This window comes from Ursus arctos, unplaced genomic scaffold (genome assembly GCF_023065955.2).
Source record: "Ursus arctos isolate Adak ecotype North America unplaced genomic scaffold, UrsArc2.0 scaffold_25, whole genome shotgun sequence".
Lineage (NCBI taxonomy): Eukaryota > Metazoa > Chordata > Mammalia > Carnivora > Ursidae > Ursus > Ursus arctos.
The window spans coordinates 21,780,161-21,806,660 of record NW_026622930.1 but is presented as its reverse complement, the minus strand read 5'-3'; the positions used below and the strand labels follow the sequence as shown (position 1 = coordinate 21,806,660).

Below are 26,500 nucleotides of genomic sequence, written 5' to 3'. Positions count from 1 at the left end.
AAAGGATGCAAAGTCCTTGGGTGATATTCAATTTTCTTCTTGATATCTTGTAATTAAATACTGCGATTTAAAGTGAACACATCTTATATGATAAAGAGAAAAGGGAAAAAATCAAAGATATTATATATACATATATATACATATATAAACACACACGCATATATCTTTGGTGTTGATGCAGAGCTTGTGTCCAATAATCCTCAAAAAGTCATTATTTTCAGTCCTTCCTCAGAGGAGGCTTGTAGGCAGCAGCCATGGCACCCAGCTGGAATGGCATGATCCTGAAGCCCCACTTCCACAATGACTGGCAGGGGCACATGGCAATGTGGTTCAACCAGCTGGCGCCGGGAGATCCGCAGACACAAGGCCTGGCAGGCCAAGGCATGCTGCATTGCCCCATGCCTGACATGTGGACCCACCTAGCCCATTGTGAAGTGTCCCACAGTAAGGTATCACGCCAAAGTGCGAGCTGGCAGGGGCTTCAGCTTGGAAGAGTTAAGGGTGGCTGTCATCCACAAGAAGGTGGCACAGGTCATTGGGATCTCAGTGGATCCAAAAAAGTGGAACAAGTCCATGGAATCCCTGCAGTCCAACATGCAGTGGCTGAAATGGATACCAGTCCAAGCTCATCCTCTTCCCCAGGAAGCCCTCAGCCCCTAAGAAGGGAGAAAACTCTGCTGAAGAACTCAAATTGGTTACCCAGCTAGCAGGAGTGGTCACGCCCATAGGGAATGTCTATAAGAAGGAAGAAGCCAGAGTCATTACAGAGGAGGAGAAGAACTTCAAGGCCTTCACCAGTCTTAGCATGGCCAGTGCTAAGCATCTGGGTAAAAAGGGCCAAGGAAGCTACAGAACAGGATGTTGGAAAGAAAAAAATAGAGTGCCATTGGCAACTTGTAAAAAAAAAAGTCATTATTTTCTTTTTCTCAATGCACAGTCATGTTGGTAAAAGGCCACATATCCCTTTGGAATAGACTGGGGGAAAGAATAGCAGTATACAATTTTGGCAGTGTAGTGGGGTCCTTCAAGGGGAACTGGCCTCCCCTTCAATCAGTTCAAGGGGCCCTGAGCCTATAAAGTGGCTCAAGTTTAGGAATTAATTACGGTCATGACTCTCTGCATTTATGATTCAAATTTGACTTTTGTTCCTTTGACCTAGAACTCTCTGCTTACACAAATAAAGTAAGAATTTAGTAGACTTACCATGTATTTTACTCCTAGAAATATCACGAGCAGCTAGCCAATGCTGTAGCCCTCTGCAAATCATAATATTGTAATGGCTGTTTTGATTCTGCTGTCCATTAGAGTAACTGTGCCCACCTTGCCTTTGGTGATTAAATAGCACCACTTGGCCTTTGACACCTTGGGATTCAATTACTTCCATTGCATTTAGGTTTTCCAAGTCAGTGACAGCTGTTCCCACTATAATTTCTGACCTACAGAGGAGAACAATCACAGAGCTCTTCAAGAATGTTGGGCCTCCCCTCACAAACTTACTGCTCATAGTTACATTGAAAAGTATATCCTCTGTACCCTCCTTGAGTGGATGAGGAGATCTTAAGTGATACATCCATTCTAACATTCTGATCTCCCTAAGCTTTTGAATCTCTTCCTCTATAGTTTATCAAGGCCGTTCTGGCATTTCAGTTCATTTAGTGTAGGCCACCTGTTGGTTCATGTTTTAGGGTAGCCAACGGTCCCTCCAGTTAGAGCTCTTTCTAATCCCCTAAACTGCAACATGAAATCCAGATCTCTGCTTAGTGGGTCCATATCAATAAATTCTGCCTGATCCAATTTTATGGTCCCTCCGCCATTATGCCACACCCTTAAATATTGACTTCCACCCATATTTCCTGGATTTTTATTTATATAAATTGGAAAAATCATGTAGTTCTTGTGGAGTGTACTACACCTCTTGATGGGTCACATTTTGTATGTCACCATCAGGGGCCTGCAGGAACTTGAGTCAAGTGATAGATCTAGAAGCAAAGACAGTGGTGGGGGGTGGTCCTGAAGAGAATCATCAGGGTCTTACAAGGCAACTACCTCAGGGGAGGCCATTACAATTTCTTTAAGCAGAGCAAGGTTAATCTCCTCAGATGAGGATGGAGTGGCTGCTGTTACCAGCAAAGAAGACTCTTGGGAGTTAAAGGGTTCAATGTCCCCAGCTTTATCAGGATCCTCCCATATGTCCCTATTCCAATTTTCGGGATCTCATTCCTTCCCAATTTATGCCCTCACTTTAATAGCAGACACCCCATGAGGTTGAAAATTCAATTTGCATTGTAATTCAACCACTTGCAGGATGAGACTCTGAGTTTGGTTTTCAGCACTCTCAGCTCCTTGGCTACAGGTGATAAGGGTTTCTTTCAAGACAGACACAGAAACTTTCAGGTCATTTATGTAGCACATGAGCTGGGAATTTGATTCCTAAGCTCATCCTTCTTTTTCTTACTTGGTCCAGTGCAATTAGGAGCACCTAGCCAATCTCATACTCATTATTTTGATAAAAATGTTCTAAAATATTAAATACATGGTCACTCAGAAACTTGCCTCATAAGTATTTGATTAGGAGTATCCAATGGTGATACTTTGTGAATCTCCATTGTCACATCACACCACAAACTATCCATATTCTCTTCACCAGTGGAAGCCTTCACTAGTGCCTTTTAATCTAATAAGATTGGAGAACCAATTCCAAACACTGGGCACCATGGTCTAGCCAAGTTGACACATAAAATTAAGCATTCTAAAAGTCTACAAGTCATCCTTGGTGCCTTTCACTCTTACTACATTAGATCCACCAGCTCTGCTTTCAGAGTATATCCTGCCTCTTATCACTTATCATATTCAATATTACTGCCATCCTCATCAAGGCTATCATCATCTCTCACCTACACTCTTGAAATAGTCTCTTTTTGCTTTCTTTGCTTTCACTCTGCTTCCTACCCCACTGGCCCCTTACCATCTGAGTCCATTATTTATGTTGCAACCAAAATGGCTTATTTAAGACATAAATTTAATCATTTCACTCACCAGTCCCAAAACTCCAGTGACCCCATAAACTTAAAATAAAACTCATACAGTTGCTATAACTTTATGTAGTCTGACCCTACCTCTCTCTTTCTTTGATTTTATTTCCATGTTCACCAGCATTTTTACAAATTCCCTAATGTCCAACTGAAGGGTTTTTTTTTTTTTTTTCCCCTTTTGCCTGGAAACCTCTCCCTGATGCTCTTATGGCTCCATTCAGATCATTGCTCAGAAGTCATCTCTTCAAAGTCCTTTCAGGATCCCTCTATTTAAATTAACTGCATTATACACTATTCTCTCACTCCAATTAACATTTCTTCATTACTCTTATCACCATATAGCATATCATATATGTATTTGTTTAATGTCTGCCTTCCTAACTAAAATAAAACCTCCAAGAGGACAGGGGCTTGCCTGCCTTGTGTCCTGCCAAATCCCAGGACCCTAGAACTACATCTAATATGCAGTAATGCACAATCATATTTATCAAATAAATGAATAGTATGTATAGAGTACCCTAAGGTTAGTACTCATAAGGTTGTTTAGAGGGTTAAATTTGTTAATATACATATGCCAAAGACTGCCAATTATCTTCTAATGGCAATTCTTCCTTCCTTCTTTCCTAAGAGAATCCCCAACTTTTATTTAGTCACATGGCTTACCAGAATAAAGACTACATTTCCATCCCTTCCACATGGTCACGCTGAGGTAGGACCCACACCTGGGATCAGGCTGCAACCTCTGTCGTTCCTGCCACCTCCCATTGCCTCTGGACAATGGATCTCCACAGACTGAATGTGCTTTAGGCCTTGGTGAAAATGTGTAAGCAGGATCCAAGCATTCTGCACATCAAGGAAATACGCTTCCTGTGCGAGTGGGTGGAGAGCATGGTGGGTAAAATACCACCTGCTGTTCATAAAACTAAATCAGAAGACAATATCAAAGAAGAAAAAACAGATAGTAAGAAGGTGGAGGAAAACATAAAGACAGACAAACCATCAAGTGAGGAAAGTGGTCTAGAAATTGACGATGAAAGCGTGATTGAACCAGATACTGATACCCCTCAAGAAATGGGAGATAAAAATGTAGAGCATACTGAGAAAATGATGGGTCAGGTAAATGAGAAAAAACAGTGGCTGCCATTGATACCCTAAGTGATGGTGAACTACAGAAAGCCATTGACTTGTTCACAGGTGCGATCAAGCTGAATCCTTGCTTGGCCATTCTCTATGCCAAGAGAGTCAGTGTCTTCATCAAATTATAGAAGCCAATGCTACCATCTGAGACTGTGACAGAGCTATTGAAATGAATCCCGATTCAGCTCAGCCTTATGAGTGGTGAGGGAAAGCACACAGACTTCTGGGCCATTGGGAAGCAGCAGCACATAATCTTGCCCATGCTTGTAAACTGGATTATGAAGAAGATGCTTGTGCATGCTGAAGAAAGTTCAACCAAGGGCCCTGAAAATTGCTGAATATGTGAAAAAGGATGAGCAAAAACGTGAAGAGCAGGAGATCAAATAAATAGAAAGAGCTAAGAAGGCTTGGGAAGAACAGGAGACAGCCCAGAGGGAGGAAGACGCCAGAGGACAAACAGGAGCTCAGCATGGCTCCTTCCCAGGTGACTTTCCTGGAGGAATGCCTGGAATGGCAGGAACACCTGGGCTCAATACAATTCTTAGTGATCCAGAGGTTCTTAGAGCCACGCGGGATCCAGAAGTTACGGTGGCCTTCCAGCATGTGGCCCAGAAACCAGCAAATACCTCAAAATATCAGAGCAACCCAAAGGTTATGAATCTCATTAGCAAATTGTCAGCCAGATGCCCTTCTAACTAATAAAGCCCTTGCCGAAGGAAGAGCAACTTTGATCAGCTAGTGGCCATCACAGTACTACAAACCAGTGTACCTCTCACCTTCTCCTAGAGAAAGCGAGGGTGCTGTGAAGAGAATCCCTATCCCTCTGCCCCATGTGCAACTGAAACATTTTATAGTGGTTTTCCATTAGGTTATTCACTGAGATAATGTTCTCCTACTAGGAATTACAAACTTTAAGCCTTTTTAACCTTCAAAATATTTAAAAACAATTTAAAAGGGTATGTTAATTCCTGCATTTTTTCTTTTTTTTAACTGATCATTTCAGGTTTTTTTCCTTTAATTGAGCAAGGAAGATACTTCAGTATGGAAGATTTATTGCTTAGTTTGAGTGAAATGCAGGTTTATCAGTGGGAGGCAAATACAACATTTAAATACATAAAGTTTTAGTTGAATATATGGTTTGTGAGGCATTTTGACTTGTCTTTATAAATGCTTTATTTTTTTAAAACTGATTTATTTCAATAAAGCCATCGGGACTACCAGTATTGCAGTAGGACCCGGATGGGTACTGGAAGTACTTGGCAGGGCAGCACCAATCTTTCTACTACTTTTATACAGGATGTACCCTTGCGCAGACGCATTTAAATCTTACACTGTGGTGAAGGGATGATTTTTATAATGCTGCAGTAGAGTTGGATTACTTAGCTGTGTTCTTGTCTGATATAGAAAATAAATGTTTTGCATTATTACCGCAAAAAAAGACTCCATTTTCCACCATGCCTTTCGGTCAAGAATGATCATGTGACTAGCTCCAGCCAATATGGCACAAGCAAAGCTCCACCTGAAACTTCCGAGAAGAGATCTTAAAATAAGTGAGTGGAGGGAAGGAGTTTGCTCCCCTTATCTTTCTTTGCTGACAGCAATTTAGGTATGATGGATCTCCAGCAGCTCTAACGTCCATCTTGAGGCATGAGATGACCTTCAGAATAGAGGTTGACGATGGGGATCACAAGATACAAGGAACCTGGGTTTTGCTACCACAGGGTGACGTATTATGTCCAGACCTACTGCCTCTGAAGTTCTTGAATGTGAGCAAAAAGTAGACTACTTCATTTTTAATTCTTCGTTATTTTGAGATTTTCTGTTTCTTGCAACCATACCTACTTCCAACCTTTTTAACATGTAAATTAACCAAGACAAACTTTGGACCATAATAAACCCTCAATAATTATTATCTTTTACTTAGTATTATTATCATTGCTTTAATTTTTTTTTTCTGTTTTTGTATCTCCTTCTTAGCATTGTGGTTGTTAAATGTTATGTACTATACCAAATTGTAGGGATATGGACAAGGATAAGCTAGAGCTTTGAGTTAAAGGACATTGTGGTTTGGAGAGGGTAGAAATAAAATTACAATACAATGTGTAATGTGCATTAATGTTTTAATAAGAACATGCTATGAGAACACATAGGAAGAATATCATAAGTCTTCCAGGAGGAGTAGAGGTAGATTCATTGCAGAAAACAAGATGTAACTATGTGTAGTGACTATCATGAGGACAGCAGGTTGGGGAGGGAGAGAGAAGAGCAAGAGGAATGACTGCATATGAGCTTCCCTAATTGGTGAGCAGGAGTAATTTGGATCTTACCAAAAAAAAAAAAAAAAGAAAGAAAGAAAGAAAGAAAGAAAGAAAGAGAGAGAGAGAAAACAAAAAGATAAAAAGGGTTTTTGGGGGGTTTTTTGTTTGTTTGTTTTGGTTTTTTTGGCCTCTAAGAAAGCCAAGTCTCTTATCTTACCCAATACTTCATCGCAAATGTGAGGTCGCTGTATTAAAAAACCAACCAACCAAACAAAAAACATTTGCACCAAAGAGTTTGAGTGAAAGGTGGGTTAATATCTTAGAAACCAAAGAGGTGATCTCCAGATGGAATGTAAATAATCAGGGCTATTAAAATAAATCATAATGACATATCTTAGGTTGGAATTATTGGGGAATAGAATTGGGGAGAGGAGGTGAGGAGGTGGCAGGGACAATATACAAATGCATAATTGTATAAATACACAAATGTATACGATTAGAAAGGTCTTCTGAGGGGAAGATAGCCACTTAAGGTTCTTAAGGCAACAATTTTTAAAGTACTTTCTAGAAATTATACTGCTAGTACTCCCTAGTCTATTCCTTATATTGACAAGCAATAAAGGGCTTAGGATAGTATTCAATTGACTTTCGTTGTCAGGGCAATTTCTGCATAAATTTCAAAATCCTCATCCCACCTCCACTGTATGTTTTGTAGTGCAAGTCAGAGGGTAAGGGAAGGAGCACGAAGATAGCAAAACAAGGATGGACAGTTTCGAATTTCCTCCTTAAGACATCTTCACTGCTGTAACCTCAGCGCTTCCGCTGATTCTTATTTTGGACCCTCAGGATTCTTGACATTGTCCACTTAACCTCCTGAAACTAAGCTGACCTTAAATTTGCTCCTGAAATTTCCCATACCTCTAACACTAGATTTAGCATTTACTCACAGCTTCTCTAATACTGACTCTTGATTTTTCTATCTTAATACTCTCTCCCGCTGGCAAATTATTTTAAATGTAATTTTTAACATGCCTTAGAGGCAAGTGCATTTCTATGCAAACAACACACCTCTGAAAATACAATGGGAATCTCTTGAAAACTATTAGTTGATCTATAAATGTCTGATTTACAGATTTTAAATGTCAAGAATGACTATACAATAAAAACGAAACAAAATAAACAAAGCAAACAAAAGTACTCCACAAGGCAACACTTGAAGGCATTGATTTCTAGGACCGAAGAGGAAAGGGAAAATAACATTGCTTAATATTAATCTATTATAATGTATCCTTCACCTCCGCTTCTCTTTGCCACACTCTAAAGCAGCAACCCTTTTTACTGACCATATAATTCAAATCTTTCTTTGGAGAATTATGCAATAGTTGGTAATCGCATGCATTCCAAAGCATCTCATTTTATGCCCCCCAAATGCATGATTTACTTTGAATGATAAATATGGCTATGAAATGGAGTGTTTCTGGCATTCACAGATCAAATGTAACTAGGGAGGGATAACTCAGATGCATCCTGATGTTTTATATTTCCATGCACTAATATTTGCTTCACACCATATGTCACAGTAACACAAAAATGTGATAAAGTAGAACAGCCCAGTGGTTTTCTCTTCCAACAGCTGGTCTTCTGAGGAAGTCTAGCACTTTAGAGATTCATGTTTAAATCCCCAGATAGGTGGGATAATCAAATGCCTCGGTGAGAGGAAGCAAAGGGAGTGCTGGAAAGTCTTCCTATTATCAAATTGGCATCAGTGAATACTGTGATAATCCCAACTGAATTAAACAAACAGACTTAGTGGTTCAGTGGACCCTCCCCGGAAAGCCACACACAAAGTCCATTCCCAGAGCAGTAAAGAGAACCAGATGTCAACCTTTCAAATGGTGGCCATCGTCAAGCTTCTGACTCTTCGTTTTGTTCAAAGCTGTCCAGCCCTGGAGGGACCACAGCTACCTAAGGAACAATGGCAAAATCATCTTCCTAAAGCTGGCTTGGCCAGGCTCCACAGAGAAAGACCAAGACCACATCAGCTAAATTGATGGGATTTGCAACACATGCTTGTGTCTCCAATCCATTTAAAAAAAAAAAAAGGAAAAAATATGCTTTCATATTTCCTACTCCCCTGCAGGAATAAATTAGCTATATTTGTTGTCTTCATTTCCTCACATGCTCCTTGTATTTTATGTGGACACAATATGGCTACCAGCCCGACTATTTCAAAGAGCTACCCACTGAGTTCCCAAATGGCCACTGTATAAGCAAAACTTAACATACGGGTCTATCTTTATTTTGTGTCACCACAGCATTTAATATTGTTGGCTGCTCTCTCCTCCTTGGAAGGGTTTTTCCTGCATGAAATGTCCACCTCTCTGCTTTTCTAATCACTCTGTTTAAGTCCTTTTTATTATTATTATGTCTTTACTTTTTCTAGACACTTAAATTCTGACGTTTAGCAAACCTTGCTCTTAGGCCTTCTTTCTGTCTACATCTCTTCCTGGATGATCTAAGTCTCTATCAAAACTCCAGGTACTAATCTTCCGTATGCTGCTTGTGCTGATATCCTCTTTTGCTTCTCAGGTCTGTGGTCCACTCTTCTCTACCCTGTTCTGTGCTGCAGGAAGCTGATCTCTTATGAACTGCATCATCAGTTCTTTGGTTGGCGGTTTCCTCTCGTCAAGGAAGACATCAGCAGGAAATTAGATACCAGGAAGAGAGAGGTAAGATACTAATATCTTTCTGGCTCCTTCCCTGCCAGGCTCTGGGTTAGCAGTGGATGCATTTCTTTACCAGAGATCATTCCTCTTAGGCTTTCTTCTATAACTGTAGGTCTTGGAGATCCCAGTAGCTTCTCCTTTCCCGTTCCCCTCAAGCCGAGAGGTAGTAGCTGCTTTCAGTTGTTGCTCATTCCAGAGTACTTCTCCACTCTTGCTGTGTTCCTGAACCCAGTCAACAGCTTTGTAAATAGCATTAAGGTCTTTTCTTGTGACCTCTTTCCAATATGCTGTCTATTTGGTGACAAAACTCTGGCCCACACTTTGAAATTCCCCTCATCTGTATCTCAAGCTCATCCTTCTTGCCTGAGATCGAGATCCAAAAAACTGACCACTGTGCCCACTAACAGGCCCATTTGGATTTTCTAGAGTATTTAAATACCAACATGGACATCAGTGAACACATGAGCTTCTCCTCCTCTTTCTCTGTATTTCCCTTTACAAGAAATGTCACTTGCTATTTTCAAGCCAGAAACATGGAAGTCATCTTTAATGCCCTCTTTCGTTCAGCTCTAATTTTCCAGTGAAATACTAAGTTTTACTGAGTCTGCTCTATTTCTTGAACCTATCCATTTCATTCATTCTCATTGTTTTTATGCTAAACTAGACTAACTCCAACTGTTGTCTGGTCTCCCCTATGATACATTTTCCATAGTGAAGCCAGAGTGATCTTTCTAAAAGTGAAATTTTATTATGTCAAAACTCTGTTTAAAAACCCTTAAAATGGATTTCCATTGCCTTTGGATAAAGTTCCCTTTCCATGATTATGTGCTTACACATGCTTACACGCCTGATCCATGCTCTGGTGTAACATTTATTACACTTTATTGTAATTTGTTATTTAAATGTCACCTGCCTCCATTAGAATGAAGGTCCACAGGTTAGGTGTTCGGATTGAATTGTATTCCTCTAAAATTTATATGTTGAAGTTCTATTTCCCAGGTCCTCAGAATGTAACCTTATTTGGAAATAGAATCATTGCATTTGTAATTAATTAAGATGAGGTCATACTGGAGTAGGGTGGGTCTCTAATGCAATACGATTGGTGTCCTTATAAAAAGAGTAATTTGGACACAAACACTGACACATATACAGGAAGGTGATGTAAAGAAACATGGGGAGAAGTTGTTCATCTACAAGCCAAGAAAAGAAGCCTGGAACAGATCCTTTCCTCACAGCCCTTAGAAGGATTTAATGCGTCAACACCTTTATTTTAGACTTCTAGCCTCGAAAACTATGAGACTATAAATTTCTGTTGTTTAAGCTACCCAGTTGTGATACATTTTTACAGCAGCCTTAGCAAACTAATACAGCAGGGAACATGTCCATCATAATTATTGTGGTACCCCAAGTCTCTGACAGTGTCTTGAACATACACAGTAAGTATTCTATAAATATTTATTGAATGATTGAATGAATTCCTGTAATTATTGTGAAGCAAAATTACATATTGGGCAGGTAGGTCAGACCAATTTGATGGAGCTTAATTATTGAAGTATCAAGAATATCTCATTAAAACCTGATCCCAAGTTGAAAATTTAAGGGTGATGCTTTAGTCAAGCCCCATCACATTCAATATTAATTAATCAAGCAGGAAAATAGAATAAATTTTCCATCAGAAAAAGAAAAAAATGCTGAGGTTCAATACTCAGCTAGAATAATAACTTATTTTTAAAAATACTGTATCAAGTAAAATAAAATAAAATGTTATATCAGCTTTACTTTATTCTTTCATAAGCCCCTTAGATTTTACTTATCTAAATAATAGAGAGTCATTATAGTCAATAGGGACTTAAGCATAGAGGGTGGAAGAGTTTGAATAGGTCCTTTGTCATTTTTACTTATGTCTGAGGCACCAGGCAAGGAAGGTTATTTAGTTGCTACTTTTTGAGTTTATCTTTTCCTAAGTCAAACCTGAGAGTTTCAACACCCTCAACATAGTACTTATGGGCTGAAGTTCAGAAACCCTGTTAAAATTTCATGAACCTGAATCAAATATATTGGTTTATTCAGCTTTCCTTGGTGATCCTAAGGTTCAGATGGTTCAGCTGAGGCATGGCATGTGGATTTCTTAATGAATCGTGAATTCCGTAAGTTTGTATGTACTCTAGAAAGCATATCGCTTAACCCAATATCACATGTTAAACTTAGCTAGTATCTTGGAAATCAGAGCCCCCTTGGTATTTGGGGCACCATGGGTTGGCATTTCACAAATGAAATAGTCCTCTTTAATTAAAGACTAATCATGATGATAAGTGGTAAATATAATTTGAATTAAATTATATTCTGAATGGTTAAGTCTAGAAAAATCAGCAGCCTAATAAAACTCATTAGTATTGACTTTGTACCTTTGACATCAACAATCTCTTCCAATTTTTAGTCTTCAGGTATAAAGTCACATACATGACATTGGTACATCTCTTATGAAATGTCATCAAGCTTTTGCCTTCAAAGAATTGAGAATACTTGAATTTGGCCACTTCTAATAGCATTTCTTTCTTATTAACTGCTATTTTGTACATCCAAATCATGAATCAAGCCATTAAGTTCATTTGATGTTTACCATGTCATACTAAGATGACTCTGTAACCCCAGTCAAGTCCTTCATGAAGAGAAGTTAAATGATCAGAACCTTGCACTTCCTTTAAATAATGAATCTGTTCACACCATGTGGCCAACCTTCAAGCAGAGAAGTCCTCACTCACTGGCATATATTTGGCATATCTCCTGAACTCTGTCACCTCATCTGAACTGGAATTCTTTTTCCTAATATGTTATTTGAATCATCATTTTTCTTGAGCACTTCAGGCCCTTGCTCTGATGACTAACAATGCTTTTCTGCCATCACATTCGGCTTCTATCCCCAGCTATGCCCTTCACATGTCCCCTCATATGGTATCAACCTTCTTCTAGCCATGCAGATTTCACTCTTACCTTGAACAATTCAGATCTCTACACCTCATCACACCATTGGCCTTGTAGCCAGAGATTTCTGCAATCCAGGAAATGGGAGTCAGATCATAATGAAAGATGTGTAGTTTGCCTTTGTTACTAATCTGTGGCTTTCTTCTCTATATCCATGGATGCTTAGAATCCTGGTTCACAAACGCATGGAGAGATGTTGGTGCCATGATGGTTGCTCCATGGACTCCTACCTGAGTCAGAGTGTATCATTTAAAAAGTTTATAAATGTTTTAGGATGCTTCTTCCATCATCAAAATATTTTATACTCTCCTCCCTGTTTCAGTCTTCTATCATCATAGCAATTAGAAGACTGATTAGTACCAGTGCTACCTGGAACACAAATTCAGAGATAACTGTCCTAGAAAACCTCCTGGTTTAATCCTGGTTTGAGCCAGTAGAAATTTGGTTTTCTATTACTTGCAAATATATGATTTCTAGCAAGTCATTTAATTCAATCTTTCTTATCAAAGAACCTTTTACCCTATTTTAAAATTTTAAGACTTAGGGGTAGAAGACAAAGGCAAAGGAGAAGAGCAAAAAAGGAATTTGAATGACTAATTGAAAATGTCTTGTGTCTCTAAATTACCAGGGCCAGTTTCACAGACTTTGCAATTTTGTCACATTAATATCCTCAGGTCCTCATGATTCACTTGGTATTTTCGGGTAGCTTGTCCAGGTATCCATGAAGCAATCACTAAATCATTGTATCTAGTCAGCATGAAATAAAATGATTGTTTTTAAAGATCCTTAAATAATCTTAATTCTGAGCATTTGGAGTTTAAAAAATATATCCAAAGAATAAGTTGTTTTTGAGTTTTGATACGAATTATCAAAAAAGAGACTCTAACACCGACCTAAGTTATTAACAAAAAGATTTAAGTATCAATGAATAAAAGTGGTGTATATAAGGATGTTTCTTATATTTTTTAAAAGAAACCCTTTCAGCTTATTAATCTTTCTAATCAAAAACATTCATAAGTGTCTCTAAAAGAAAGGACAAGATTTTTAATAATCATTACACTTTGAAGAATTTGAAAGAGAAAACATTTTCTAGTGGAGCAAATTCTTCAAACTGCAGGTCAATGAGATCTAGCAAAAACGTTGTGAAACTCAGGCCTTTTATAAATACACATATATTATGTAATATTTACCTCTTAATAAAATACTGAAGGTCAGGATGACAAAATGTGCTATAACTACAGTTCATCTTTAGAGGAAGAAAGATCACATCTTTGCATGTTTCCTTTAGATTGACGTTGGATAATACACTATATACATACGGCTTGATAGACTATCAAACCCTAGTTTGGTTGGTCAACATTTCTCTCAGTTTTCTAGAAAAAAAGCACAAAAAACACAAGCAGTTTTCTCTCTTCCATGTTGGTTTCCAAAATAATGTCTGCATGGAGCCTGCAGGGAAACTTGGGAATTGGAACTCTTTTTCAATTAGTAAAGGAAAATCAAAGAGGATTTCCAGTAGTGACTCAATTAATCCAAGTACAGCAGGGAGTAACATCCTAATAGTTGGAACAAGAAATAGTGGGAGGATGCCTCAAATACATTCCTAATTCCAAAGCTTGAAAACTGAGAGGCCTAAGGCCATTCTACCTGCCTACTGGTCCTTCACGTTTCCCCATTGATTAAAAATAAACAGGTAAAATTTAATTTAGTTCCATCATGTAACAAGTGTTTGGAATATTTACATGTGCTACTAACAGTGTTCATAGAGCAAGCAGAGAAGAGCCTAGAGACTGACAAGGCTACTAATTGCTAGTTACGTCCTACATCATGTTTGTACACCGCGGGTCTTCTTTGATGTCAAGAATATTTTCACATTTGTCTTCATTCTCAGATATTTCTACTTTTCCGGATGGGGAGATATTTATCCGTGTAGCTGAGACAGTTTTGATAGAATCAGTTTCAGTTTTAAATCTCTCTTGAGAGGCTCTCACATCTTGTAGGTTCACCTAGGCTGATTCCAAGGACGTCTCTCGAGTAACTATCCTCGGGCCATGTGCATGCATCTTACCTTCTAGCTGAGATTCCACTGAGTGAACAGTTTGTTAAAATTGTTTTTAGAAATATGTTCCTGAGTGGCAAAGCTCCAAATAACATCTAAATTATCATTTGTGAGGCATGAAGGGGAGTGTGGCTGTCTCCCCCATATCCCTCACCGGCCAAGGCCCGCCCTGACAAAGCACAGGGTGAAGCTCTCATCTCAGAGGAAAGACACAAGACCTCCAGCTGCTTCATCTCAGCAGCAAATATGGCAGTGGAGCTCCAGGGCAGACACAGCTCATTAGGACAGTGCACTTTTGCTTGCTTCCTCTTGACTGATGAAACAATACGCATCTTTTCTTTTTTCCAATCAAAATGCAGATTAAATTTCATCATGAACTACAGGTGCTTTGAAAGTGCAAACTCGTTCCAAAAAAACCCTACTGAGTAATATTATTAGTTTATGCTTATTGCTATGTAGAAAGAGTCATGTTAATTTTCTGGGTTTGACTCTTCACACATACTCTTTCTTCTGTTTTCAACTTGGATAAAGCCCAATTCTAAAGGAAGAAAGCCTTCCTTGGGAACCCTGTGCTCTCCCCAGCTAATCTGAGTGCCCATCTATGGATACCCAGGCCCTCCTGTGACTCTTACATCATAGCACTTTTCCCACCCTAATACAATGTTTGGGTCACTTTCTGGCTCAGTAGACTGTAACCTCCCTGAGGTAGAGAACAGATGGCATCACTTGGTATCTGCAGGGTCTTTAAACACAATTCCTAGCACAGATGTATACTAAAATAAGCATATTTAGTGAATTAATGTACCTAGTGCTGTCCAACAATCAATGTTCTCAATAAATAACATACTTTAGATTTACATATCCTATGTAATCACTTCAGCACTTCCAGCACACACACTTGGTTGCAGATAATGGATTATCTCTATCTTTTAATTTTTTAAAATATTTGATTTATTTATTTGACACAGAGTGAGAGCACAAGCAGGCAGAGCAGCAGGCAGAGGGAGAGGGAGAAGTAGGCTCCCCACTGAGCAGAGAGCCCGATGTGGGGCTAGATCCCAGATCATGACCTGAGCCGAAGGCAGACGCTTAACCAACTGAGCCGCCCCGGCATCCCGTATAATAGATTCTCTTTAAACTCTTACTTTTCTTAGATTGTCCTCTGACTCAAGGGTGCTTTCTTGTAGCCATAATTTCTTCTCATTTATCTTTTTTATTAGACTTTGAAAAGACGGACTGTGCCGTGCTTCCTATCGCTAGCAGGTGCAATAATAAATACTTTTTGAATAAATAAACAACCAAGTATGAAAAGGTGACTGATGATGCCCATGGCTAGGCAGAGGGCATGGCTATTGAGGATTGACTCAATCGCTACACAGTTAATCAAATAGAGGTGATAACTGGAGCTAAGAAGGGACAGTAGGGTTGGAGCTAGGATAGGGAGAGTTTAGGAAACTAATAATAAAACCTTCCCATAGTCCAAATGACACTATCCACAGTCAAGATAAAAGAAATGATCTCCTATATAAAGATGTTGCCATAGAAATAGGAGATGTGGTCCTACAGTGTAGAAGAGTTAAAACTTTGTTTATTAATGAAAGAGCTTTTTTATTAAGCTTAGAATTAGAAAAACAACCTTGAGTCATACCAATGCAGGGAACGGAAGAGGGCAAGTCTGCAGCACAGACCTGTAACAGGCAGTTTTCCAAGGAAAAGGACACGTGGCTTTGACATGGGGCTAAAGGGAAGATATGGGGACATGATCAATTCTACCCATGGACAGCTACCGGAGAATTACAGGGAATTAAGCCTGGAAAATCCCTTTTCCACCAAACAGGTATGTTCATTTCCAAGTGAGCTGGCTTCTTTTTTCAATCCTGGCCCCTTGCCTTTTAGAAGAGAGAATCATTTCAGAGGCCTTTAGCAGCCAGCCCAGAAGCTTTGACAGTTCTGGCATGCCCCATCATTTCATCAAAGCACCCAGACATGAGAGCATTGTATCGCACCAGCCGGAGACCAGCCTTTTATCCTGGTGCTTATGTGTTCCTAGGATACACAAACACTTGGAAACCACTGAGGGGAATTACCAGCCACGGTACCACATCATGGAGCCAGCCATGATTACCAACGGAGCCCTACTAACACCAGTGCATGTTTTGTTAAGAAAAATTAAAAAGTTACTCAGCTGTGAAAGCCACTTCCCATTCAATTGTTGCCAGTCCCAACGTACAGTTACATAGATCCAAGTTAACAGTAACATACACACATACACACACCCTTCAGTTAAAACTCAGGAACCACATGACTTAGCATTGAGCCTGACAAATAACTAGAAGTGGTTTTTCTTTCTTACCCTCCTTCTAGTTGGCCGACAGGTATAACAAGTTGACTGAGTCTGCAATCAGCTCCATCAGAGAGTGTGGATAAAAGAGCAAAAGGCAGAAAGATTTTCTGTGTCTAGCCTACAGAGCATCCCCTGGGAAATCTGCAGAAGTGGAAAACATCTTTCAGAATTACTTCAATATACTACCTGTTCATCGGAGGTGCTCACAACGACTGAAATGCCCTAATTAAGTTTCCCAGCCACGTTGGGGATTGGGATTGTAAAGGTCATTAAAGCAGGTACTGACCTGCTAGTACTGACCCAACACTCATGCATAGAGCCCTTGTGTCACCATATTTTTTTTTTTCATTATAGTCTGTATAGCCAGAGAGAAGCCAAGTCAAGCCTATGTTCAGCCACCTGCCTCTTCTTTAAAATTTCAGGGATATGGTAAAGCCTATGGTGTGTGTGGGTGTGTGTGTGTGGTGGGCAGGGGGTGGGTAAGAGGACATGGACTGGCAGGAAGGGAGTATGAAAACTGAGGAGGAATGGGATGGTGGGAAAAGCTCATGGCCTTTCTTACTGACAGGATTTTAGTAATGATGGCAGTGAATGAACTACCTGGGTAGTGTACTCCAGTAATCTTAATGAAGAGATGAATCAATATCGTTCATTCTTAATAGGTATTTAAGAAAATGGCTAGATTTCAGGAAGTCAAAATGTTTGTTAGTTTTTTTCCTAAGAACCATCTCTAAATGGATGATTTAGAATGCCTCCACTTAATCCCCGTATTTTCATATGGGCATTGCCTATTGAAATGCTTCCTCGCTCTCTGATGGATTCTGGAGATACTTGATAGATGGTCCTCCTCTCCATGCATCCTTCAGGCCTGTGTTTGAACATCCCCACCACATTACCCATGCCTGTTGCATTCTTCCAGGACCCTTCATCCAATAGGACTGCACTTCTGCTTGAGATACCATTGGGCACTTACTCTTGCTGGCCCTGATTTGGGGATGGACTCCTCATCTACAAGAGGGATGTGAAAGTTTCCTAAGGGAGAAAAAGGAAAGAGCTTTGGCATTAAAGTCCTTTTATTTCCCCCTTGAATGTAGTCCTGATTGTTGAACCAATTATGGTTATTATCTGTTCCTGTAACATGCAGTCCTTGTAGACCTCCTGCTCTATGTAGCTCCCAACTCCATTTCTGACCACCTGGAGCATAGGTTTTGGTGCCAGACAGCCTGGATTGAATTTAACTCTCAACTCCCATTTATGACTTTGGATAAATCACTTTCTCTCTCTCTGTCTCAGTTTCCCACCTGTAAAATGGAGTTAAGAAGCTATTTTTACTTCATAGAGTTGGTATGAGAGTTAGGCTTTCTGGGTTTTCCACAAGCCTCACATCCCTTTTCTCATAGGCCCAAATGCTTGCCTTATGACGTGCGTGGTCCCTAAAGGTATTTGAGTTTATATTTAAACATTTTCAGAGTCCTTATTACCTATTAAAAACGTATGTTGAAGAAATAAGTATTGTCACTGGAGATGTTAATATTAAATAAATAACTGGTAGAAATATTTATTAAAACTAGAGATTTTTCTTTCCACATCTGTTATGAGACATTTGGAACCCAAACCACCAGATAAATCACTGTCCCTCTTGCCCAGCAAGGGAAGCAACAACAAGAAAGCAGACCTGGCCGTGGGGGAACTTTTAAGTCAATTACTCCAATGACTGTGATAACACATGATCTACTTAAGGATCATAAAGACCAGTTGATTTAAAACAAATTTTATATTAGACTGCATGACTATCGGGAGTTCAAGGTGAGGAAGGCCAGTGTGAGCTTCAGCAGGCAGGAAGTCTCCTGGCCTTGCTCAAGTTCAACAGGAAAGGAGGAAGGAAGATGAAGAGCTCTCACCTGGACAAGTATGGGGAGGTCAAGGGCAGCATAAATAGTTGTGCAAGTTTTGGTCTAATTAAATAAACTTTTGCTTTGTAAAAAAAATCTTTTTAATGCCTTCATGTTCTTTTTTTTTTTATAGATTTTTATTTATTTATTCGACAGAGATAGAGACAGCCAGCGAGAGAGGGAACACAAGCAGGGGGAGTGGGAGAGGAAGAAGCAGGCTCATAGCGGAGGAGCCTGATGTGGCGCTCGATCCCAGAACGTCGGGATCACGCCCTGAGCTGAAGGCAGACGCCTAAGGACTGAGCCACCCAGGCACCCCTAATGCCTTCATGTTCTAAGTTTAAATTTGGAGAACTGAAACACACACACACACACACACACACACACACACACACAACACAACATACTTTTTAGTTCTTGTTGACACACCGATTAAATATCATTACAAAAACCAAACAGTAAAATCCCCTCAAATCAAAAGGCTCCACTAAGGGCTGGAGGCAGGCAGGTCTATCTTCAGGGTTATTAGATAGAACTTTTTGGTTTTTTTAACTGGCTGATGCTTTACAAATTCACTTATAATTTGCTGCTGCCTGTTCTTTGTCTCACTGGTGTTACTGCTTTCAGAGTTCTACCTTTTCTAGGTCAAGCACGAGATCTCCCTCCGCCTCCACCTTTAATGTTTATATTGCAAGCTAAAAAGATTCATTTCAAACACCTGTATATCTTCTAGCAAGTCATCAATAAAACCATTAAGTAATTTAGTAACTAATGGAGCTGATCTTGATGCCCCCCCTGAGCTGAGTGGCTCCACTTTCCTCTCAAGCCCCTTCCTGTCCCTTTGCCTATTTGCCACACTCTGCCACAGGTTGCTATTTATCAATGATTTTTACATAGAAATCTGTTAACTTACATTTGATCCATAAGCTCATATATTTACAGAATAGATATTATTTTGAAATCGCCTTGTAAAGACTGAGGAGAGCAAGTAAACCGGGGAAAGCTTTTTATTGTTAGATACAAAGAGACTGAAAGATTAATTCCTTTGGGTATACACCAACATAGAAGGCTATATAAATTTGTGAATGCCTCCTGGGCATTATTTTGTGAGACAGGGCCCTGAAACATACAGGAAATATATATTTTGCTGAATTCCTTGCTACTCTCTCTCTTCCCTCTTTCTGCATTCTCTTCCTTTCCACTGTTTGTTGGACTAAAACTCTCCAAGCCTGGAACCCTCTCTGGAAGAGACTTTCATGATTTATTCTGTGCATTTATAAAAGTGTCTATTTTTTGGTAGCATCTACAGGTATCTCCTGCTTTCCAAAAGTTGGCATCATACCACTTTGTTCTCACAAAAGACCTATGTTAGTGGTTGTTTTCACTAACCAAAAGAAATCCGAAGATCATTTTTGTTCTTATGAAAACTGCTGTTACCATCTTAATGCAGGAAGTGGGGGATACTCTTGCCAATGTTTCATAGGAATGCTCTACTTTTGAATAGCAGGGGAAACCTGGTATTCATTGAATTTTGAAATTAAACATAAATTATGTAGCATCACAATGGGTAGTGTTACACTAATTGCTGCTGTCACCACTGGGCTCAGACTGATCTGGGAAGCTACTGAAAATGGGGAAAACATATCAAACAGCCAATAGCTAAACCAAATAAATGTGCTATGCATTAGAACCCCATAAAGGCAGGTTTCGACGGAAACTGGAGGTAAAGGTTTTGTGAAATTTTGTTTCAAGTACCACAGTTACAGGTGAGAGTCTGTGTTGTGTGAATAGGGGTCTCCGTCCTCGGATTTCCCACGGGAAGATTTAAGTGGGGATCTGGGCTTGAATAAAGACAGCCAGAAGGAAAGTAGCAAGCACAAAGCAGTTTACTAAATCAAAACTACACTCTCAAGGTGGGGGAGCAGGGCAGGTTCCTCCAGGTAGAACCGAACCCTACATTGTTTTCAGATTGTTATGGGTCTCTCTGGGCTGGGAGGAGCTGTGACAGACAGTGGAGTGGTCTCTAACGGAGACTGTTTCCAATCCTTTTGGAAACTCCTCCCACTGGTTGGGAGGAGGACTTTTTCATCCTGCCAAGTGTGTACTGGAACCATCCCCGCAGCCTTTCCTCCATGGTGTTGGGGGGAGGGGAGCTGTATCCACAATGCAAATGTATTTCAGTGAGGGTAGGGATCACCCTGGGGCAGAGGTGGAAGAGGAGAGCCCTGTCTGCTCCTGTTGCTCTTTGAATTGTCAGCCCCAAAGTCTTAGAAGCCAGGAAGTCAGGGTATTGTACTCCTGGGCTTTTAATGTGTAGCTTTTTAATCACCGTCCTTGCCTGCAGCTGAGGTCTCATCATTCCCCTTCAAGGACTTGGGACTCTGCCTCAGGGCATTCCTTCCACTGCTCAGGTCTAGCTTCTACCTAACACCACCATCTCTTTTAAATGGCAATGGATATTTTAATTCCCAGGATAACTTAAATAAGATAAAGATCAGCGTGTCTCTCCGAAACGAGAGTGATTGAAACAATCAGATGTTTGACACCGTAGGGAGAGACGAGCACTGTCTAGGTCATTGCAGGTGCAAAAGGCAGACTTTCCAGGAGAATATATGGAAATTTTGGCTTTCCAGTCAGGTGGGAATAAGTGTGACAAGATTTGTTCTCCGATGTAAACAACTGGAAGTTAAGCAAAATATATAAAACAACTCTTTTCAGACACTGGACCACAGGCAGCACAGGACTGATTCCTGAGAGAAGGAAAGCGAATCAGGTTTTCTGCTTAGAATCACCTGCTAGAGTGTGATGGGGAGCAAAGGAACCCAAACAGACAGATCTCAGTGTTTTTATTGCATTGCAGAGATGGAGGTCAGAGCACTGGGTAGCTAGTACTGTGGATGGGTACCAGAGAGAAGAGAACTACATAGAGACAAAGCTTCAGAAATCTGTACCAGGCACCTTGGAAGCTGCTACTGAGTACTTAGCTACACATGCATAAAGTGAAAAATCTATAAACCAGAGAAAGAATTCTCAGGAAGAACAATATCCAGAGTTCAAATGAATTCCAATCAGCCAGAGTGGAGCATTCAATAGTAGAGTAAAACTTGGCCTGTAGTAAAAACCACAGTACACTATTAATAATAGTGCTTAAATAGTAGAATTAATCTTCAAGTAACTTTAAAGACTGCCAAAACATTTTTTTAACACTCTTCATAAGAAGACAAAAAAGTAAGAGCCTAAATAATATAAACTTTATAGTGTAACATACAAACAAAAAATTACTAACCAAGAAAAATGAAGGACAATTTGACCAAGAATCAAGCGAAAAATCCGTCAATAGAAATAGACCAAAGATATGACAGAAAAAAAAAATGATCAGAAAACGTCTTTAAAACTACTTTTATGAATATGTTCACTATGTTTAAGAGTTAAACAAAGAATATGGATATAACATGAAGGGAAAGGAAAGATATCAGAAGTTTCCAAGTGGAAATTTTAACCATGAAAAATAAAATACCTGAAGTAAAAAAATTCAATGTATGGGAATAACAGCCAATCAGATTAATGTACAAGATCAATGAACTTGAAGACATTGTAATTGAAACAATCCAACCTGAAACACAGAGGAAAGATTAAACAATGAATACAGCTTTGGACCAATAACTTAATGCGAAGTTGTCTAGCAAATGATATATGGAGTCCCAGAAAGATAGGGAGAGTGTATGGGGGGTAGAGAAATAACACCCCCAAATTTTCTAAATGCAATGAAAACTAAATCTCCAGATCCATGGAGTTCAGTGGACCCTAAGCAGGATATATACACATACACATAAACACACACACACACACAACCAGATCAAGACACATCATAAATACACTTCTGAAAACCATGATAATGAAATTCTAAATCTGCCATAGGAAGAAAGACATAGCACATACAGAGGAATGAAGGAAACAATTACTACAGACATCTCAGAAGAAATCAGACAAACCAAAAGAAAATGAAAAACCACCTTAAAAGTGGTGGAAAAATATTTACCGGATTACCATTCTAAATCTAGCGAAAATATCTTTAAACATGAAGGCATAAGAAAGACATATTCAGGCAAATAAAAGCTGAGAGAAATTTGTTGCCAGCAGTCCTGAATGTTAAAAAATGATAGTGTTTTGGGCTGAAGGAAAATGATTCCAGAGGGGAACCTGGATCTAAAAATAGGAATGAAAAGTACCAGAATGACAGATATGTGGCACATATGTAAGGCTTTTTAATCTCACGTTCAGCTTTATTTAAAAGTTATTGAGTTTTTAAAGCCAACATGATAACAACAAAAGGTAGGGTTTGTAAATGTGGTACTAAAATGTTTCACAACACTTGTACGAGCAATGGCGAGAAGGGAATGGAAATAGACTGTTCTGAGGCCCCTGTATTCCATGTGAAGCACCGTTATGTTATTAAAGTAGACTGAGGTAAGTTAAAGACCTGAAGCAATCTGTGTGTTAACAGAAGCACACAAATAAAAACACAACAGTGATGTATCTAATAAACCAACAAAGGACAAACGCTCTCAGTCATTCTCTGTGCGGTATCCATTCATCAGATGACCTGAGTTTTCTCCCTCTGCCACTGGCTTAAATAATAGAAAATCCCCTGTAGGTTAAGACCCAGTGTGATAACAAGTGAGACAGGCCATGGCTTTTAGATCGAAAATCCATGATGGTTTAGACACTAAAGCATTTGGCAATAGAAATTTCCATGAAGGATCAGCCTAACAAAGTAAGTGAAATCTGTTTTTCTTCTTTGTTATTAATAGTATAGAGAAGCTGTTGCAACAAAATAATTAAAAAAGAAAAAACCACACACACCACAATAATACTTCTCATTGCACTCCTATCTACCCTCCAGAGCCCTCACGTAACTCCTCTTGTGACCTTTCAGCCCGCTCATCCAGAAACTGGTGCTTTATGCCGTTGTTAACGTAGCGGGCACCTACTCATTGAACAAGGTTTTTGAGCTTCTACTATTTACCATACCGGATTTTTATAGGGAGTTCCTTTCCCTTTTCTGTAATGTGTTCACTTTCCACTGATTCTTCAAGCTCAATTTCAGATGTATTCTTCTCTTCTCCCTGGTCACAAGAACCCTTCCCTAAAAAAATCTTCTCCTGAAGTCTGTAATCTGTTGTCCCTTTCTCACAGCACCTCACTATCTACCCTGTCTGGTAACAACAGTCCGTTTCCATGTCTCCATCTTACTCATTTGGTTGTATGTTGTCCATATTTGTACTTGCTTCTTTCCCCAGGGCAGGGCCCTGCACATAAGGGAGCCTTCATAAATGTAGTGGGAGGGAGGTGGTGGGAGACAGGCTTTTGAGGTTATTTGAGCCATCATCTTGCCTTTTGGTTATGTGGAAGGCAAAAATGTCTGAGGATCAAGAAAAAAAGTATTTTTACCAGGTCACTTGCAAATATAAAGATAAAGATCTGTTTTTACTTTTGATGATAAAACCTCATGTAAGAAGCTCAAGAACAATATGTATCACTTACGTAGAAAACAGAAGCCAAAATAAGCCATGTTAGGGAAGTAAAGGGTTTGAACCCTCTCTTAGAGAGCTTAGATACTCCAAAGTAAAATTGCTAGAGGAAGTCATGGGAAATGAGCAAGCACTGTGAAATCAAGTGTATTACTCAGAGAGGTAGATCAGGAAATTTCAGTTTTATCTTGGTCTGGTCTCATGAATGGAGAGGATTTAAAAACTTGGAAACTGCAACGTGCCCACGTTGTGTCACATGGGTTGGAGAAGTAAAAGAAAAAAAAGCCAATTTTGAAGAGATAGAATGAAGTCGTCATGACCAAGAGAAGCAACAATAAGAGAAAGAGTATTCCTACTCCCTGGTTCCAGTACTCCAAGACAGTTGGCTGAATGTCTGCCCCATGACTGATAAATCATAAATGGAATTTTTTAAATTTCTAAATTTTTTGTTTTGAAATAATTTAAGACTCACAAGAAGTTTCAAAAATAGTACAGAATTTCCTTATACCTTCACCAGGCTGTATCTTCCCAAAGGTATCATCTTACATAACTACAATCCATTATCAAAATCAGAAAACTGACACTGGTATAATATTGTTGACTACAAACTTGATTCATTATTACCTACACTTATTTTGTGTTTGCTTATAGTACTATGATAGCTTATCTCACGTATAGATGTACTGAATCACGTAACCACCACCACAATCAGGACATAAGACTATTCCATCACTACAAAGAAACTCCCTCGTGCTACCCCTTGATAGTCAGACCCTCCCCCCAACCCTAACCCAGCAACCACAGACTTGTTCTCCATCTCTATAGTTGTACTATTTAGTACTGTTATAGAAATAGAATTATAAGGTATGAAATTTTCTGAGATTGTTTTCACTGAGCATAATGCCCCTGAGATCTATCCAAGTTCTTGCATGTGTTGATGGCTCATTATTCCTTTTTGTTGCTGTGTAGTATCCCATTATATGAATGTATCAGTTTGTATATTCACAGACTGAAGGACATCCGGTTGTTCACATCTTTTGGCTAGTATAAATAATGCTGCAATGAACATGAATGTGAATGTATGAACACAAGTTTTCATCTCTCTGGGATAAATACCAACAAGTGCTAATGTTGAGTTCTTTGGCATATATGAAATTTTAAATGCATCTTTCCTTTAATTTTCCCACTCTCAAGTTGTTTCCTTTCTTACAAACCAAGTTTCTGGAATAACACTATGTCTGTATTCCCTATCAGAAGAGGAGTCTTCCAAGGCAGGGGTCCTGTCTTAATCATGGTGGCATACCCAGTGATTGTGCTCACCACAGAGTAGACATGAAGTGATGTGGCTTGGTTTTTCCCTCAAAATATCCAAGGCTGCTTGGAGTAATTTCTGAGAGATCACTCACTCACATTTACAAAGAAGTCAATGACTTACCTTTACAAAGAAATTATAAAGCGTGGGAGCCTATGTGGTATCATTCTGAGTAGCAATTATCTGGGACTAGAAGTCCATGCTTCAAATGAAGCCCCCTCTGCTCATCATAATCACCATCCTGATTTTCTCTTTAATCTCTCTATCCTACCAAGGGGAGCCAACAGGTACCCCAACTTGGGGGTGGTCAGTTGATTTCTAACTTTTTTATTGCAAAAAGCCAGTCTTTATGACAAAATCTCAAGGGAAGTAGAGAATATGCTATATTAGAGAAGAATAGGGAGGACATTTAAGACACAGAACAGGGTAAGCACAAAGGAAAACAATCTTTACAGGAATAAAAAGGGTTACAGAGAACTTGACTCCTAAAACAGCACCAATTTAATGAATTATTTTAATAATAAAGGCAAACTAATGATTTAACCTTTCTTTTGACCTTCCAACTGGCTGAATAGATACTATTCTTCTTAAAATATAAAGCATATCCGTTGCTTTTGCTACCGACAATGCTCATTTGATATCCCACCTTCTTTGCCAAATCGGAAATTATGTAGACAGGCATCCCCATTCCCATTTCCTAAGTTGAGCATGAGTATTTGGGTGTTTGCATAGCAAGAGTTTCTCATACCTGATGCTTGATGTGCTATGTAGCATATGGCCATCAGCACAGGTTACTGGCCTCAAGGGGTCCTGCCATGGCTGCCTTAGCGCCAGGAAGAAGTTACATACATGCGCCAGACGAGAAAATTTTGGAAATGTTGTCAACTTGGTGGCAGTTAAAATGCCAGTGTCTTCCATTCATCATCCCTGTGTAGGAACTTGGGAAATAAAGTGGGTGGAAGAATCTAGGGAGAGAATGGAATGGGTGGGGACAGTGCTTGGAATCAGCACTTTGCTATCCTTTTGTAGAAGAAAATGCCGCTATTTCTTTCTCTCTTTTTCTCTGAAATTGCTTGTCACATTTCAGTGATTTTTCACTTGAAATGGGTATTAGGGAAGTGATGCTATTGTCAAAAAGTCATACAAAGGCAGTTTCAACTAGATTAAATGGAAAGCAAACAAAAAAACTGAAAGTGAACTCAAATCTTTTTATTTATGAAAGTGATA

General features: G+C 39.4%; 2 pseudogenes; both read left to right on the top strand.

Moving 5' to 3' along the window:
• The first annotated feature begins 254 nt into the window (after positions 1–254).
• LOC113270413 (60S ribosomal protein L13-like) lies at positions 255–974 on the top strand (annotated as a pseudogene).
• Positions 975–3,809: 2,835 nt separating this feature from the next.
• On the top strand, positions 3,810–4,868 carry LOC113270412 (hsc70-interacting protein-like; annotated as a pseudogene).
• The last annotated feature ends 21,632 nt before the right edge of the window (positions 4,869–26,500 follow it).